At 42.4% G+C, this 18,539-nt stretch overlaps 1 protein-coding gene across 1 annotated transcript in view; it reads right to left on the bottom strand.

Moving 5' to 3' along the window:
- The window catches only part of LOC149805565 (uncharacterized), a 460,129-nt gene that overhangs the window by 337,094 nt on the left and 104,496 nt on the right, over positions 1 to 18,539 (bottom strand). The gene's annotated exons all lie outside the window — the stretch shown is intronic.

Here is an 18,539-nt window from a genome sequence, read left to right as displayed (position 1 = left end):
AGTGGATGAACGTGAGGCTGCCGGAGACGCAGTCACCGCCGTGGCAGGTCGTGGTTTGCGAGTGTAAGGTTGCGTCCTGGCCGAAGAAGTGCCTCTCTTGCGACTAGTTTTCTTCTGTGGACTTTTCTTTTTCTGGGGACTTTTTCTCTGTTTCTTTTTCTGGGGGCTTCTTTTCTTTTTCCGGGGTGGTGTCTGGTAAGAGGAGGGTCCCGCCACTGGAGAAGTTCTCCTTGGGGACCTGGTCTTTTTCTTCTTGGGGCTTCGTTGGACTTTTTTCTTGGGGAGAAATTTGGGGGCATTAGGATCCCATCTTAAGAGAGAGCGAATGATGACCCCTCCTAGAGTACCGCTCCCTCCAGGTTTCAAAATGATTTGTTTCTTGGTTTAAGTGTCGATGCGGGGATCGGCCAGTTGGACTAAAGCGACTTTGTTTCGATCAAAAAAGCGTTTGGTTTGATGAGGAATCTGAATGATTCCTTGGAGTAATTGACGTGCCGTCACCGTGAACCATCGTAAGACTTCTTTGAGACTAGCTTCTAAGACACGAGCTCGTATTTGTGGATTTTTTTCTCGACTGATGCCATACAAGGCACGAATCAATTTGACGGGAAGATGCGACTGAAGGGACGTCATGTTCAAAATGTGTGTGAGACAGACGAAAAGGGTCTGAGGTTTTTATAGATTTTTTTGTGGAGTGAAATTAAGTCGAGGACGGAGACGTGTACAGGACAGGCCCTCCGTCTTGGCACCAATGGTGAAACAAGTGGGTACGAAATCGCAAATTCTCGGGAGTCGTAGGTTTCAAATCGACGAGTAAATAGGCGTGTGGCGTTTGAGTGGCATCGTCGTACGCCTGAGACAGCCAAGGCGTTCCTAACTGTTTGGCTAAGACTTGCACTTGTGATTTATCTCAAGGGCTTTTAAACAAGACCAAGTAATGTGCATTGAGACTGATGGTGCGATGGGCTTTACTTTGTTGAAACAAATTTTGGGTGATGTAAACGACACTGGCATTACGGTGATGCCCTTTGCGCGTGAACCACAGTTTAATTTCTTCTTCGTCTTCTCCTAACATGTCGTCAAAAATGACCAAATGGGTTTGACAGGAGTCAGAGACGATGACGTCGTCTTCTTTAGGAATGCCTTCCACAAACACGATGGAATCGCCTTGACTTTCTTGCAAGAGGCTGTACGCCGATTGCCACTCTTTGTAACACCACACGATCCGCTGAGGTGGCCGATCAATCAAATGATGTTTATGTTCGATCAAACGTTTGACGAATTCGGTTTTGCCTGAACCGCTAGGTCCAGCAATGAGCATGTTAAAGGGATGGCGAAGATACAAAGCCTCCCAACTGGCACGATCTAAGTGTTCGTCGGTGACTTTGACAGTAGAGGAAGAGGGAGCAGAGACAGCAGAGGTAGCCATAGTGTGAGGAATGTCACTTGTGACACGAAAACAAACAAGACAAGAGTTTATATACTTTTTTTCAGAACACATTTATTGAATGTTTTAAACATGAATACGAAAGACAAAAATACATAAAAGCCAAAGGCTTAAGTACAAGGATAAAAGGCACATGATAACCATTAACGTGGAATAAACACAAGTGTCTGTACAACATGTTTTGGGTAAAGTTCTGACCAGTTCTATATTGGGTAAGGTCACACAAGTGTCCTCCCGAAAGGGTCTTTCAGGTCTGTCCACGACACTGGTTGAAAAGTAACTTTCTTCTTTGGACGTTGAAAGGAAGGATCACAACTCTCGAGCATACTGGGCCACTTCTTGGGTCCAAGTATTAAAATCCCATTTTTTCCAGGCACGGACATCTGTCCAATGGGGGTGTAAGTCACAAGCTACACACACATCGTCATACACGTCTTGGGTAGCTAAAAGTTGACGAATCTTTTTTTCCCGTAGAGGTCGAGAAGTATCCAGATGAAAACGTAAGGCTTTGAGCAAAAGGAGTCTCTCGTGAACATTTAAAGGCACCACTTTCATGTTGAATGGATGGTAAGTACTGATCGTAAAGAGTCCACAAGGAATCGGCTGGTAAACGAAATCCCAGAAAACAAGTCACTAAGACACACACCACTTGTCGACCCAAATTGAATGGATACAGTTCTTGTAATAATCGATGGTAATGATCCACGGTTTTAATATGGTCATTGAGTTCCTTCCACGGAATCTGTTCAATGATATGTGACATAATCCGTGGCATGGCAGCCTGATTTTATAGTCTCTTTGTTTCGGAAGCAATAAAGGTAATTTCTAACTAGACATCTTTGTTCTCCAGTAGGGAATTTAAATGTTACATACTGTAACCGAAACGTCAGAGTTTGTCTAGATGTTTCGTCTTCCGCTAAGCAGATTTCACGTAACATATGTTGGTAATCCTTTAACTCGTCTTCCTCAATACATTGCAGTAGGTGAATCTCGAAGTAACCAAAATTACGAACGTTTAGTTCATTCACAAACTGAAAGTGTTCAACAAGGTCTGACCACTGAAACAATTTCTGACGAATCAGTCCTCTTATACCATTCAGGTACCAGTGGTTAAAGATCTGGTGACGTAACGGATGCAATTGTTCTTTACGTTTGACTTGTATTTTGACCAGCTCTCGGTAAATCCTTTCTCTCAACTCCACAGGCAAAGCACGAATGTTCTCTTGTAAAGTATCCATGAATAGGTCAGTCCGTACAATTCACAATCTTCTCCTAGAGCAAAAGTAATCCACATAGTGAGTAATTTCTGACCACTGCCATTCAGGGTAACGTCCAAGAATGTCACTGAACTCTTTTGATGTAAACGGTCTAGAGTAATACAATGGGACGAATGCACACTTGACCCAAAGAAATCTAACACACTGGTTGACTTTTTTCACTTTCCTCTTGTGAATTTCACGGCACAAAAGTTCTACAGTGACCCATTGAGATTTCACTCTGGCAAGTCCCTGCCAAACTTCCTTGTAAATCTTCTCTTGCAGTTCTTTAGGTAATGATTCAATATCGTTTTTGAAATGAAGTTTAAATACTGGTCTCGTTGATGTCCAACATTTGACTCCTAGCCAAACTGGTTTTTTCTTCTTCGTCAACGACATGGTAAGTTACTTTAATGTCTCGGTCCCACTAAGGGTAAGTAATGACAATTCGGTGACCATCGAGCATGTTCTACGTAGGCCGAATCTTGCGGTTCCCAGTGGTGAAGTGACACACCGCAACTGAAGCACTTGACTTTATCTCCTTCGCCCAAGTAGAAAAATCCGGCTCTGGCTAATTCTTCGGGGGTCGGGCCTCCCAGATACTTAGGCCATTTTCCTTTCAACGATTGAAGACGATTTTCAAAGTCGCAGTATTCCGACAAACGCACAGGAAACGAATATTCGTCTTTCACAGGTTCGTTTCGATGAGGGTTGGGTGACATGAACAGGAGTTTGCTCAGGGCTGGATAACATCCGTAGAGGGGTAAACGTGAAGGTGAACATTCCCCTTTAAAACGAAACCCAGTAAAATGTCCAAGAGGACGAGCGGCATCGCTTTCGCATCCCTCAGGTTTGACACGCACAGCATCACTTTCCTTGATAGGGGTAGTGAGAACAAAGTTCCCATGATGCTTTACGGCATCGCTAAGGTCACAACGTACAGCATCGTACCCATCGCAAGGTTCACAATCGCATTCCACTTCAGAAGCCCCACACTTGAATTGTGCCTGTCTAAACTTGTTTTGTGTTTCTCTGAAAGTATTCATCTTGTTCGCTCGGTCTTGGTAGTCCCAATGAACTATCGATCTTGACCATAGCCCCTTTTTATACTAGTCGCAATGCAGTCTCCAGCTTGTACATCGTTCTTTTTTTATGTTTTTTATGTCTTGTTTTGGAAGGTACCGTCTCTAAGGTACCGTCATCATTGTACCGTAATGTCATGGGTGGAAAGGCCATGCTTGAAACGTGTCCAATCGACGGGCACAATCACAATAGTCAGGTAAGAAGACTGGAAAATGGTAGGGTTTGAACTTGGAGTTCTCATCGGGTTTCTCACTCGATTCTTGCTGTGGCGAAGTCATCCTTCTAGTGGGTGGCTATCCGCTTACAACCAAAGTTTTATACTAACATGTCCATACGGCAAAGTGAAATGATTGGGGAGTCGCACTCGCTTCTGGTACACGATTTGATAGACTTTTTCCAAGGGTCGACTGACGATGTGGTGAGTGGGTAAACGTACAATCTTGTTCGGTTGATAGGTGGTCACTTTAAAGTGTTCATCCTCTCCCAATTGCAAGGCTTCTTTCAGTACCCCAAAGTTGACCACACGACTGGTACGATAATTCAGAGTCAATCCTTTCACTTTGCACGTCGTGTGCACTTCTTGTGGGTCCCGGTATTCGTCGCCGTAATTTTTTGGACCGCCACTGACGAAACTTAGAATCTTGTCGTCGGGATGCTCGTCTGTCCAGGCTCCTAAACGGTCTCCTTCGATGTCAGGGTGCTGTTGACTCGGGTGATGGATGTAAATGCAACTGTCCGTGTCAAAGTACAGGACGCGTTCCCTTACAGTTCTAAAGCTTCGTACAATTTTAAGCGAGCATGAGCTGTCACGTAAGCCGCAATGATGACATTTCCAAAGGGGTCGTCTTGTACAAAGTCCAGATCTTCTTCGTAATTGACCAAGATCAAATCCTCACGAACGACGTCCACGTGTTTCATGTATTTGGTTTTGTCGTGAATCATCTGGAAGTAGCGGGAAGGTTCTGTCAAATATTCCGTCTTGGGTAAACACGGTCGTTGTGCCATTTTACCCCACAAGCAATTTAACATCACTTTGGCAAACGATCGCCTGCCTTCGTTTTTCTCGATGTGGTCTAAAGAGATGCCTTCTTGTTCATAGTATTTCTCTTTGAATTTTATTTGGTCTTCGGGAGTGTGACACCAGGAAGGATAGCCGCTGGCTTCTTGCTTCAGTTTCAAAAAAGCATCCACGTAGTCGGCGAAAATGCCTTTCTGCGTGGGGTCACCCTTGTGGTATTGTTGTGTCTTGGGAAAGTGACAAATTTCGTACACTTCTAACAGTTGGTATCCCATGTCCAGAGCTTTGAACAATTCCACGCTGACCCACGTCCCCGTCAAGGCCCGTTTTTCCTCGGTGTGCTGACAAGGCAGATCTTGGTTGCACGTTTCGGCACAAGTACGGCACAAAGGAAACATCAGTTTGCCTTGGCAATGGTGAGGTAACACAGGATGGTACAAGTCTGTGGGAGGCAAAACTTTACACTTGATCAGACCTTCGTATTGTCGAATGTTTTTCAGGTCGATGTGTTCCGTCAGCAATTGCGGGTGCCCTACAGGAAAGCGACAATATTTGCACACGTAGGGATACAGCGAACACACATCCAAGTATCTGATTTCTTCTCCTTTCTCTTCGTCGGCTTGGTACACCAAACAGGTGGCATTGGTCCTTCCTCCGTACAAACTATCCCTCGGGTTCAGCGGGTCCATGAACTGGTAACTTTCCACGAGGCGTTTAAATTCGGGATCGGTTTTCAAACGGTGATCGTATTCGTGTTCCCACATTTCCACCACTTATTATCCTTCCTGTTCTAACTTTAGGCGTCGCTGACAAGTGGCCTGGTACAAGTCGTCCATGGTTCGTTGTAGAAACTGATTTTTAGTGCCACGGTCAGGGTAACAGAAGGGACATCCGTGAAATAAGCAACCGTTAAACTCGTACACGATCTTGGGGTTTTCTAAGTCCAAGCCATCGACCGAATGCGTTCCGATGGTCTTTTCGCCCCCTTCGTTGCGGGCATGCTGAATCCACTTGTCTTCCTTGTCGCACAAGTAACGTAACCAGCGTAGGGCTTTGACCGAGTATTGACGTTTGACATAGTGGGTCGTTTGAGGACTGATGACAGCCACGGTGTTTTCAGGCATGAATCGTTGCCGGTACACTAAAGAACACGCTTTGGCAATGGTGCAAGCTTCTTTCAAATGATCGACCCCTCCGTGTTCCATGAACAGTTCTCGAAATTTTCCACAGCAACGTCGTAAAATGTCCACGTCGGAACGACAATACTTTAACACTTCTTCCTGAAAGTCGAAAGGGTCCGAGGCGTGAGCCTGGTACCCAGAGTAGAAAGCTTCTCGTTGTTCGGTACGCATGTTGTCGAGGTCGTAATAGTGAGCCTCAGGTAAATGGGGTAAAACGGCGTGTTGATTGGCTTCCGTATTGAAAAAGTGTGGAAAGTACCCTTTATCCATTTCTGTCATTCCAAACGTTTTAGGCATTCGGCTCAAAGGCATGGCCAAGTAACTCATCGAATCTTTAAACTGTACTTTTCCCACTTGCATGAAAATGATTTTGGCTCCGTTCAAAGTCACTTTAGGACGCTCGGTGCCTTGTTCCGTATAGTATCTCAAAAGAAACTGTCCATCGTATCCGGAGAAATTGTGAGCCATCACCGTGGCATGACGATGACAATCTCCGTAACGTTCGATGTCCTGTTGGCTCCACGTCTTGTCGATGGGGTCTAAGACCCATTTGGCAAAATCGGCTAACGTGTTTGGTCCTCGAAAGATTTTTTCACACCCTCCGGGAATCTTACTGCAGTGAGGGCAATGACTGAAGATAGATTCCTGAATGCACTTTTCGCACGCTCGATGAGCCACGCAGAAATTAGGAATGTGAATGCCGGTCTCTTGCATGCATTCGAAATCAAAAAAGATGAAATTGCCTTTCTTCTTGTGACCGTCCTCTTTCTCTGGTGTGGGTTGGTATTTTTGCACGTAGCATTGGTGTTCCAAGTCCACGATGTGGTGACAAATGTGACATTTTTTCTTTCCTGAACATACGTGTGTCTTGGCATTATTGGTACGTAGGCCTTGTCCACATGTAGGGCACAATCTCAGCAGTTGACAAGCACATTTCTGCTGTGAACCTTGCGTCTTCAAATGTTGTTGGTAACAGGTAGGGCTGACAAACGTGCGCAGACAAGTTGAACAAGGCACTGGTCCTTCGCTCAGACAGGGTGGAGAGGCCAAACATCCTGAGCATTTCAATCCGCAATGTTTGTGTTGCTCTCGATTATTATAACCATGGTCACATTTCTCACAGTAATAACCGTATCCCAGGAATGCAGTGATACTGGTAATGGTATCGAAATGGTCATCGTGATAATAGACATAAATGTATTTTCCGTCCTTAAAGTCTTTCCCTCGAAACAACAGAGGTCCGCGCACTTCTTGAGGGTGCACTTTCAAGGTGTATCGTGGAGCTAGGACAGCTTGCAATTTTTGCATTTCAGGAATGCCACAGGGTGTATCTTTGGACAGGCCGGCTTGTTGCAACAGGAGTTCTGCTTCGTTTCGTTGTTTGGCTCGGTCCGATTGTCGAATAGTTTTCCAGGCTCTTTTCCATTATGTCGTGTCGTTCTTGTTGGCATAGGTTCGTCCCACCACGATGGCTCGGGCTAAACACATCTGGTCTTGAGAATTGTGAATTTGGACGAGACTCTTTTTGGTGCTGCGAAGCTCGTTCACCAGTAACACCTTTATGCGTTGTCCGGTCCCTTGAGGAGGAGAGACGTGGGTCATGTCCAATGTGGCTTTTCCATCGGTGATGTCAAACTGGTCATTAGATTGTTGCACGTGTTGAATCTTGTCCATGACTTTGGAAGCGGTCAATTCTGCAGGGGTGCTAAACTCGATCCAAACAGAGGATTTCAAACCGTCGTGTTGTATGGAAAGTCTCAAGCGATCGTCTTCTACGGGTTGACATTGTCGCTTGAGTGCGGTGAGCAAAGAATCCCACACCCCAGTGATGAACCCTTCTGCTTTCTCTAACGGTACTTCAGCCTTGAAATCTTTAAACTTCACTGTGTATTTGTAAGCCGTGGTTCTAAATTTTCTAGAGGAGCGCTTTTCCGTCTCTCGAATGGAATAGTACTTTTCAGGGTTGACTAAGGGTGGTGAACTTGGTTTAGAGGGTTCGGATTCTGGTTCACTCATGTCCTCTTCAAAATCACTGGCATGAATTTGTGCCAAGACTTCAGCCCTGGTACGAGGCGATAGATCACGTTTCTGCCTCTTACTTTCTTCTTCTTCTTTCTTCTCGAATGAATAGGATCGTTTCATCTTGAGTGAAAAACGTCAAATGACTCAAGTTTAAACACCATAGACTAATTTATAGTCATGGCAGACCAGCGTATATAAAAGGGTGTGTGTCTTTGTCCTTTCACTATTCATTTCACTCTCTAACCGAGCACAACGATGGAAGAGACTAGCCAAATCGAACGTTTCATCAGAGCTTTGCGAGGGGTCATTAGAAAATTCTCTTCAGACCAGCCGACGGACTACTCTCCTTCCTTTCGAGATAAAAGTGAAGATACTTGCTATATCTGTCAGAAGAAAGGGCATTGGTCTTCAGAGTGTCCAGACCGTCAAAAAAGAAAAAAAAACAGGGGATAAAAAAGACAGAAGTCAAGATACCTGTTATTATTGTCAAGAAAAAGGACATTGGTCTCCAGATTGCCCAAAAAAGAAACAAGAGGAGTCAGAAGAAAAGAGGGATTTTTCAGAAGAAGAGAGGGATTCTTCAGAGGAAGAAAGCAGACAGGGGAAGAAAAAGAAACAGGAGAAGAAAAGAAGAAGGGAAGAAAGCGAGGAGGAAGAAGAGGAAAAGAGTGTGACGGTGAAGAAATTTAAAAAACAGAGAGACTAAACAATGAGACAGAAGAAGTGTATGAACTTTTTAAAGTGCTCTGTTGTGAATTGTGAATTGGATTGTAATTATGGATAAAAGAATGAATTAATTATATAAGGTAAGTGTCTCTGAGTTTTGATTTTAAAATAAGAAGCTACACTCACGCACTCATATACACGTACTATAGGGGTAAAATGTTTTTTTTTTGTTGATTTTTGAGTTATTGGCAAATTGAAAGGCTATCTCTTTTCGAGAGACGTGGGTGGCCCTGAAAAGAGCTTTTTTGGTGTAGGGGTGAGTTTAAGCAATCAACTTTAACTGCCTTAAGCCTTTGCCACGGCCAAGGCCTACTTCTGGACTGCGTACTGTTGATAATGTTGATTGGGTTGAAATCACTAAGGGTGGTACGGTAGGCTTAGTCACAGGGTTGACGTGTTTAGCTCGGGAAGGTCGTATTCTCTTCGGTCGTAATAAAGAAGTCTGATACATTTGTTTCAGACTTCTTAACTCCGCTAAAATGTCCAACAGTACCGTGACCGTTTGATTTTCACCCTCTTGTTTCTTTGCTGCTACTTCTTCTTGTTGCTGTTTTTTTCTTACCTCTTCTTCTTGCTGCTGTTGCTGTAGGAGAAAAGCTTGTTCCGCTTCCTTTTGTCGTTGTATAAATTTCTCCAATTCTTCTTTCTGTCTCTGTCTAAAATTCTCCACTTGCGGTAATGAAGAAGGAGACGAAGGTTCCGGAACAAATTCTTGCGAGGTAAGAAAATCCACAAAATCCCAATTTACCTCTTCTGAAAGTAAGTCCGGGTTCCCTTGGGCGGTCTCCACTGCTGGTGCACCCCAATGAATCGTTTTCACCCCAATGAATCGTTTTCTGAGTTTCCGTCATGTTGAATCACTGTCGCATAGATTGACTGCACACAGGCGCTGGCGAATCTATATAGACCACGTGACGTCACAGACTGTTCTCTTCGGATTGGATGCGGACTGACTGAATTTTGTAACGCGTGTTCGGATTGGTGAATGAACTCAATCCGTTTCAATCCTTCCTCTACCTATAAATAAGCGCAGTTCACTGCATTGATTCACCTGTTCTCGTCGCCTCAAGATGTGGACCACAGTTGAATCATCCACCCTTGTGTCTTCAATGATGTTTGGGACGGACATGCTAATGTATGTCCGATCCAAGTGGACCGTTGTCCACAGGACAGACACCAGTCTGTGGATACGTAGGATCTACGTAGAAAGGCAAGGATGCCTCAAAAGAGTGCTGATTTACGGTCCTACAGTGAGGCGCAGCCTAAGGACAAGAAGAAGACCAATGCGGTGCCACTTATGTTAATGGATACATTAACATAAACCCAAAGGCCCTTTTCAGGGCCACTCATAGGTCTCGAAAAGAGAATGACTTTCCATTGCCTACCCCATTTTTTTTTATTTTTATTTTTTTTAAAAAAAAAAAATCCCATGTTAAATTTCCCTTGACGCTATACAGTCCCACCCTGTTTAAATTCCTTTGACGCTATACAGTCCCACCCTGTTTAAATTCCCTTGAGGCTAAACAGTCCCACGATTTTTCGTCCATGTTAAATTTCCCTTGAGGCTAAACAATTCCACGATTTTTCTCCATGTTAAATTTCCATTGAGGCTAAACCGTCCCGGGGGGAGGGGTCTGTAATGCTAATTCCCATTGAGGCTGAATCGTCCCCTTTCACTACTATCCTCTAATCAGAGATTCAGTTAGGACGAACTTTTGATTCAGTCTATTAATCATTATCGCTCCGGTGGCCTAGTGGTTAGAGCGTCCGCCTCGGATGCGGGAGGTTCGATCCCCGACCGAGTCATACAAAAGACTTACAAAAATGGTACTAACAGCTGCCTCGCTTGGCGCTCAGCATTAAGAGGTCAGTGTTAGGACTGGTCGGTCTGGTTCAGAATAATGTGACTGGGTGGGACATCATGCTACATGTCTGCGGCATGATGCCGCAGTGCTAGACATCACTATAAACTGCTACACTGCAGATATCGTAGCAATATGACTGAACAATTGTTAAAGCTACGTTAAAAATCCAAATCACATCACATCTATTAATCATTCGTGAATGGGCATCTATCCCCTAGAGATACAATGTCAAAGAAGGGTCTATGTTGTGTCGTACGAGACCTCCGTCATCTAGCTGTTATGTCGAAATCGGCTCAACGAAATTCCTCAGGACGTCTTTCGTGACTACACTATCCTCTAGAGATAACATGTCAAGAAGGTTCATTGTTAAATCTCTTTAAAGGTGAAACTTAACAACCAAACTTGCTTTACCCGCCATCCACTCCCTTTTATGTAACCACGATTTCTGGAAATCAGTTACAGGTGTGCTAAGTTCCCCAGTTCCAAGGACTTCAAGACAATATTCATAAGATTCAGCCAATGTTGGTATGTGAGAAAGCTTGCCAGTAGCTTCTCGTGGGTCGGTGGTTCTTTCCGGGATTTTCCCGGGTTCTTCCTCCACCATTAATACTGGCCGCCATATATAGCCTATCGTGTGCTGAAAAATGGCGTTAAACCCCACAACAACAACAACAATATTCAAGTCAGCTGAAGGCTTCTTAAACTCGTAAATGCTCCACATAATTCTCCTCAAAGAACATGACGATCACACAAGAAAAATCACCAGTTTCACGCTTTTTTTTCTGTTTTTTTTTTGTGGTTTTCTTTTACTTCGTAAGCCTTTCTGACCCGATTACTAATACTTAACGCCATGCAACACAAGACACGACCCCAATGCCTAACATAACTAATTAATCCTATATCAAATTACTAAACACGTATTGCTATCAATATCCTAAACCATTCCTACATATAGTCCGTGATCTGTCTATATTCAACTTTATATAGCACTCGTATTTCTCCAATCAGGTTAGAATTACACCAATGCATGCCCTAAAAAGCTTTCATCTGCATTAACTAAGTGGTAAGCAACTGCACACTGAATTGGGAATAAATTGGGAATAAATAAAAATCTCGGTGAAGGTAAGGAATAAGCATTCAAATGTATATGAAAATATTTGAATCGGGAATAAGTAACTGGTTACTTATTCCTTATTGAATCGGGAATAAGTAATAAGTAACCAACTTGATTTCACTCACCATATCTACCATGATAAGAACAACACAAGAGATCTCCAGGAAACGGAACCGTCCCTTCTGAATTACTCTTTTGTACAATTTACCAGTCACCCATCACGAATATTGCACATGGACTCTAATAATCGCTACATACAGGTAGGTTTACATAGGGACTACTCATCTGCCAGGAACACTTACGGGACGTGGACCTGAACTCACAATAAAATTAAACTTTGCCACCATGGAATCTCAACAACACTGTAATCTGTGACGTTTTTTCCCTAGCAATTGGCTAATTAGTCGGGCTGAGGACACCGACCTTCCAAAATCAACCAAGTGAATAGTTAAATATATGAAATTCTTAAAATGAAGAGCTATATGCAAATGGCTGATACTCCAAATTTATTACAGTATTAAAGATAGGTCTGTGTAAAAACTGTATAAAGAGGAGACGTATTAGCTCAGATGTAAACGTAATATAAAGTATTACGCGATGTGTTGTGCTTGACTAACTTTTTCTAGCCGAGAATTTCTCGAAATTTGCTTGACGTGTTTTCTTACAATCTTTCTTTCTGTTATTTAGGTAATATCCAAGAGGCGTTGTCATCAAAATCTGCCTAGTAGAGGTTCAATTAGCGCACAGTTTTTATACAATCTATCAACATTTTAGTGTTTTTCATACCCGGTACCCATCGTTGTTTCCTATCTTCGCTATTCGTCAGGACTGCCTTCGTGGGTGGACTCTGTCGCACGGACATAAATTATCAAAGAAGGTCCATTGTCAGAACTCTCTAACGAGGAGACATAGAGGCACATCTATATACGTAAGGTATAATCTTCTGATTGCATGTGTTGTGCCCGACATCTTTCATCTAACCGCAAATTCGTCGAAATCGTCTTGACTGAAATTTTAATCGAAGGTTTCCTTCTGTTGGGATTGGTTACTCTTTACCGACTTTCAAACAAATGTTGAAATAGAAATTCTCCTAGTAAGGGTTCAATCATGGCAAAGTTTGGCTGCAATCTGTACGTATATTGTTACGGTTTTAAATAATGCTGGTATCCGTAAAGACCCTCTTAGATTTCCGCTTGCATTATACAAATACCGTAAAAAAATGCTTTAGGGAGTCAAATATATCTTTGTTTAGAAGCAGGGACGTCATTTGGGGGGGGGGGGACATTTGCCACTCCCACCCCCCGAATTAGCATGTGCTGTAAAATTGCTGTAGCCTATATAGGAAAATTAACAAGCCCGTTAAGTTTTGCCACCACCACTCCCCAGTCAAGTTTTGTCCCCCCACCGAAAAAGTTGAAATGACGTCCCTGTTTAGAAGATATCGTACAATAATAAATTTCAAGATCATTTTAGTGGCGAACTGTATGAACCAGATAAGAACTGAAAAGGTAATCTGCTAATGGACATTGTTACAACTATCGTATATTAATCTCCAGATTCCAAGAAATCGGGTCGACGAATTTTCTTTAAACTTTTCCTCCAGTTAAAAGAAATTCGGAACTACATATTGTCCGAGAGGCGTTGAAATTGATATATTCTAGTTAGGGATTCAATAATTACAATATATTTAATCGAGCCAATCTGTGCGTCTTTTTCATACCAGGTGCCCATAGATTGCTCCTTTTTTTTGCTGATTCCTCTCAATGAGATTCATCAGGACTTCTTTCATGGCTAGACACTATCCCGCAGAGATAAAAATGTCAATGAAAATTATATGTCAAAACTCTTTAAAGAGGAGACGTATTGGCCCACCTGTATAAGTAAGATATTATCTTCTTTCCATATTTGTTGCACCCCCCACCCACCCACCCCCATGTAGCCCCGATTTCTGGAAATCGGTTAATCGAATTCTTTTAATGACTTTGGCTTATGTTGGAACACATTCCTGAATAGAAACTGTCCATCGTTAGTTGCAGTCAAAATCGTTTAGGTACAACACAACTTGCTGAACAAGTCCCGTGAGGGTTTTGCTACACTGTAGTCAGACGTGACTAGGCCACCAATGTTGTATTGAGGTAGGATTCATTTGAGGTGTATTATAAATTACGCAGGTTCTCGCCCATGGACATGGTTATGACTAACGATCACCTAATTTTCTACGGACACTAATTACTGAATCTGTGTATAGATCATTACTCCAACAACGAAGAACATACTGATGTGTACAGAGGATCCGCACGCATCGAATGCAATCTCTAGCTGCGAATTTATCCAAAGAAAACAAAAATTACTGTGGTATTTAATGTTCTGCATGGGTGTAATGGGCATTTGATAATGCAAGGAGTTGCTGCGACATCAAATGCGTTAATAAGCGCCATTCCCAATGACATCGAAATGTACATGATGTATTAGACTGAGATAAATGCAGTTCATTGATCCAATGTAGTTTCTGAACACCACAACCCCAAACGCACCCCACCTCCCTCGTGTAAGCAGCCTGGCAGCAGACGAAAACGATAAAGATAAAATCACCAGTTGATATGGTACCAAAACTGTAGTTGATAACTAGAAAGAAGTGTACCTCTAGCATCGTGTCCCCGGGGTGTGTGTGCAAAAGGATCTCTGGCACAATATGTACGTGGAATGTATTTGGCAACCGTGTGAGGCTGCACATGTGGCCATTCTCATTCTGTTGTGGCATCATCGAATGGGCGTGTACCTTTGTAACAAGGCAAGTTTGTTCCTGCTGGACACCAAGCGGTGGGTTTTCCCCGATGTCATTACACGTACGGGTACTATGTGATAGGGCAACAAGGAAACTTGACTTGTACCTCCTCTCGCACAAATATTCTACTTGGTGGCTTGACCGCATAGCAGTCTCGCTCTCGCTCAACCAAAGGTGCCAAATGGTAACGTGTTGGTTGGTTGCCTCTATCACAGGAGTCTGACGTTTTATCAATAAAGTACGGCGAAATCTCTGACAATATGAAATCCCCTTATCGGTAATATAAATAAACACAAGGAGTGCAAGCGTGACCACAACCCTTCGCTCGATTCGACTTTTTCTCACGCGTCTTTTATCGCTTCAGAATCGCAAGAGGACTGAAAAACTACACATATACATTTAAAAGACAATAACGTACCAACGCATATCTCTTAAATGACCATGTCCTGAATCCAATCCGGCAAATTAACCTTTATTTTCACCACTACGGTCAAAATCCCTTTCTAGCAAAATCGGCTAGACGGAAGTAGCACATTCTACCAGTTTCTACCCTGTAGTAAATATGCGTGAGGGTCTAATAATTGTACCGAACACGGCGCAGAATTTGTGTTATCTTTGAATTGTAGGGAAATTTATGACGGTTGATGACGTCATCAACCGTTATTTCTACTATCAAAACTTTGACCACATATTTCTGTTCTGGAAATTTAAATAAAATTATAAAATGATACAATCTGAAATACAAAGCAAGATAAACATTTTATCTTGTGAAATTACTTTCATCATATTATTCAGAATATTTACTGCAGGGTAGAAACTGGTAGAATGTGCTACTTCCGTCTAGCCGATTTTTCAAAATATTGATATTAACATCATAAATAGCTATTTGCAGCAAACCATCTATAAACAGATATCTCCGAATGAATGTGAAACCTGTAATAAATTTATTACTGCCGAGGAAATGTTAAATGCTATAAAAAGTTTGGAAAAAGGAAAAAGGATTGTATAACATCGGACTTTTATATTAAATTTCAAAATGAATTGGTAGATATTTTAGAACTGCTTTATAATAATATATTACTAACTGGGGAAATGCCAAAAAGTTTAAGGGAGGTAAACATTACATTATTATATAAAGGGGAAGGGGATAGAGAAGAAATAAAAAAGAAAACTGGAGACCTATAACTTTATTAAATAATGATTATACAATTTTAAGTCAGATTGTAACTAATAGAATACGGAATTGTTTAAATTCAATAATAGACATAAACCAAAGTTGTAGAGGAGTAGGGAGAAAAATTCTAAACAATACATTATTAATATCCGCCATAATACGCTATTTAACAAGTAAAGATGAGAAGGGAGTCGTTTCTTTTCGATCAAGAAAAGTTTTTTTTTTTATCGGATAGAGCATAACATAATTTTTAAAGCTTTGGAAAAATGTGGATTTGGAGGAAATATTTTCAACTAGGTTAAAGCTATATATGTCAATATTACTTTCAGCAGTGTTAATGAGTCTGAAACAAATGTATCAGACTTCTTTAATATGACCCAAGAGAAAAAAGACCTTTCCGAGCCAAACAACCCAACCCTGTTACTGCGCCTGAGATACCTACACTAGTGATTTCTACCAAATCATCGACAGGAGAAAGTCGTGAAGTAGGCCTTGGCCGTGGCAAAGGCTTAAGGCAGTTAAAGCTGATTACGCCCCGTTCCTGATTTTTTTTTGTTGATATAAAAGAAAACAAACATCCAACGGTCCTTTTCAGGGCCACCTACTTCCCTCGAAAAGAGATAGTATTCATTTTGCCAAAATCAATTAAAACTCAAAATCCCTTTTTTGCACATGATGTACGTGTGTGAATGCGTGAATGTAGGTCCTTATTCTGAAAAATCAAACAGACACTTACGTTTTCTGTCTCGTCTATTCTGATACAAATTTTACAATCCAATTAACAACACAACACTTTAAAAAGTTCATAAACTTCTTCTGTCTTTTTTCACTCTCTTATTTTTTTGGAGTTTCATCACTGTCACAGGTTTTTCCTCCTCTCCTTCCTCACTTTCGTCTCGTCTTCTTTTCTTCTCTTTCTGGACGTGTTGGGGTTTTTCCTTTTGGTAGGGTGCCTCTTCTTTTTTTCTCTTGTTCTGAACCCCTCTCTTTCTTTTTCTCCTGTTGTTTCTTAAGACAACTGAAGACCAATGTCCTTTTTCTTGACAATGATAACAGGTATCTTGACGTTTGTCTCTTCTGACACCTATTTTGCTTTCTTGACGGTCTGGACATTTTGTATCCCAATGCCCTTTCTTTTGACAGATATAGCAAGTATCTTGACTTTTATATCGAAAGGAGGGAGAGTAGTCCGTCGGTTTGTGCGAAGAAAACTTTCGTACGACACATCGCAAAGCTCTGATCAGAAGTTCAATATGTGTGGGCTCTTCCATAGTTCTGGTAGGTTTGAGAGTGAAATGAATACTGGGAGGGAAGACACTGACCATTTATATAGGGAAGACATTAGTCTGACAATGATATAGGGACCCACAGTGTTCAAAATCTAGTCATTTTACTTTTTGCAGTCAAGATGAAACGATCGCATCATTTCGTGGAGAAAGAAGAAACTAAGAAGCAGAAACTTGGTTATCGCCTCGCACAATAGCTGAAGTCTTGGCTCAGATTTATGTCAGCGATTTTGAAGATGACATGAGTGAACCGGAATCCAGACCCAGAGATTTTACACCCATCCAAAGTCCACCACCACCAGTAAACCCTGAAAAGTGCTACTATATTCGAGAAACGGAGAAGTGGTCCTCTAGAAAATTTAGAACTACGGCTTACACGTACACGGTGAAGTTTAAAGATATCAAGTTCAACGTACCGCTGGAGAAAGAAGAAAAGCTCATCACCGAGGTGTGGGATTCTTTGTTAACCGCACTGAAAGGGCAATGTGAAGCCAAAGAAGACGATCGCTTGAGACTTTCCATTCAAGTCAAATGGTGATGACAGCTTGAAGTCCCCCGTTTTGATCGAGTTTAGCAGCCCAGTAGAAGTGACACCTTCCAAAGTCATCGACAAGATTCAACATGTGCAACAATCCAACGACAAGTTTCACCTCACCGACGGAAAAGCGACACTGTTCATGACCCACGTTTCTCTTCCCCAAAGGACAGGATGCAAAAAGCTGTTATTGGTGGACGAACTTCGCAGCATCAAGCGTAGCCTCGTTCAAATTAACAACACTCATGACGAGACGTGTTTATCTTGTGCCATCGTGGTGGGACGAACGTATGCCGACAAGAACGACACGGTAGAACGGAAAAGAGCCCAGGAGAACATTCGAGATCGAACCAAGCCAAACAACAAAGAGAAGCAGAACTCCTGTTACAGCAAGCGGGGCTATCCAAAGACACACCATGTGGCATTCCTGAAATGCAAGAAATTGCAAGACGTCTTAGCTCCACGCTACACCTTGAAAGTGTACCCTCAAGAAGTGCGCTGACCTCTGTTGTTTCGAGGCAAATATTTCAAAGACGGAAAATACATTCACGTATATTATCACGATGAACATTGCGATGTCATTACCAGTATCGCCGCATTCCTGGGATACGGTTATAACTGTGAGAAATATGACTATGGCATTAACAATCGAGATCAACACAAGCACTGTTGATCGAAATCATCACATTACCACCCCCACCCCCACCACTACCCTCGACTTTTACTCCCGTGGCACGTCGGACACGTAAAGCCGTTTCCAAACCACCATATCGTCCCATCCAAAGTAGCATTAGCGAAGAGCGGGTGACTTTTTAAAAATGGAGAAGGTGTTAGCCAGCATTTAATACGACCCTTCCCCCATCCCAGCCTGCAGGTTACGGAGGAGTTCAGAAATTATATCGTGCTACCATAACTCTACTGAAAAGTGTCCGTTTACCTCAAGTGCGACGATGGTTAAAGAACAAGCCACGTAAACTTTACACAAACCCATTCGACGAAAATTTTCCAGAAGTCGCACACGAGTGGAGGGCATGGATCATCAGTGGC

The sequence above is a fragment of the Sinohyriopsis cumingii genome, chromosome 2 (genome assembly GCF_028554795.1).
Source record: "Sinohyriopsis cumingii isolate HCF-2022 chromosome 2, ASM2855479v2, whole genome shotgun sequence".
Classification (NCBI taxonomy): Eukaryota; Metazoa; Mollusca; class Bivalvia; order Unionida; family Unionidae; genus Sinohyriopsis; species Sinohyriopsis cumingii.
Note: the sequence above shows the minus strand (reverse complement) of the source record. Positions and strands in the feature narration are given on the sequence as shown.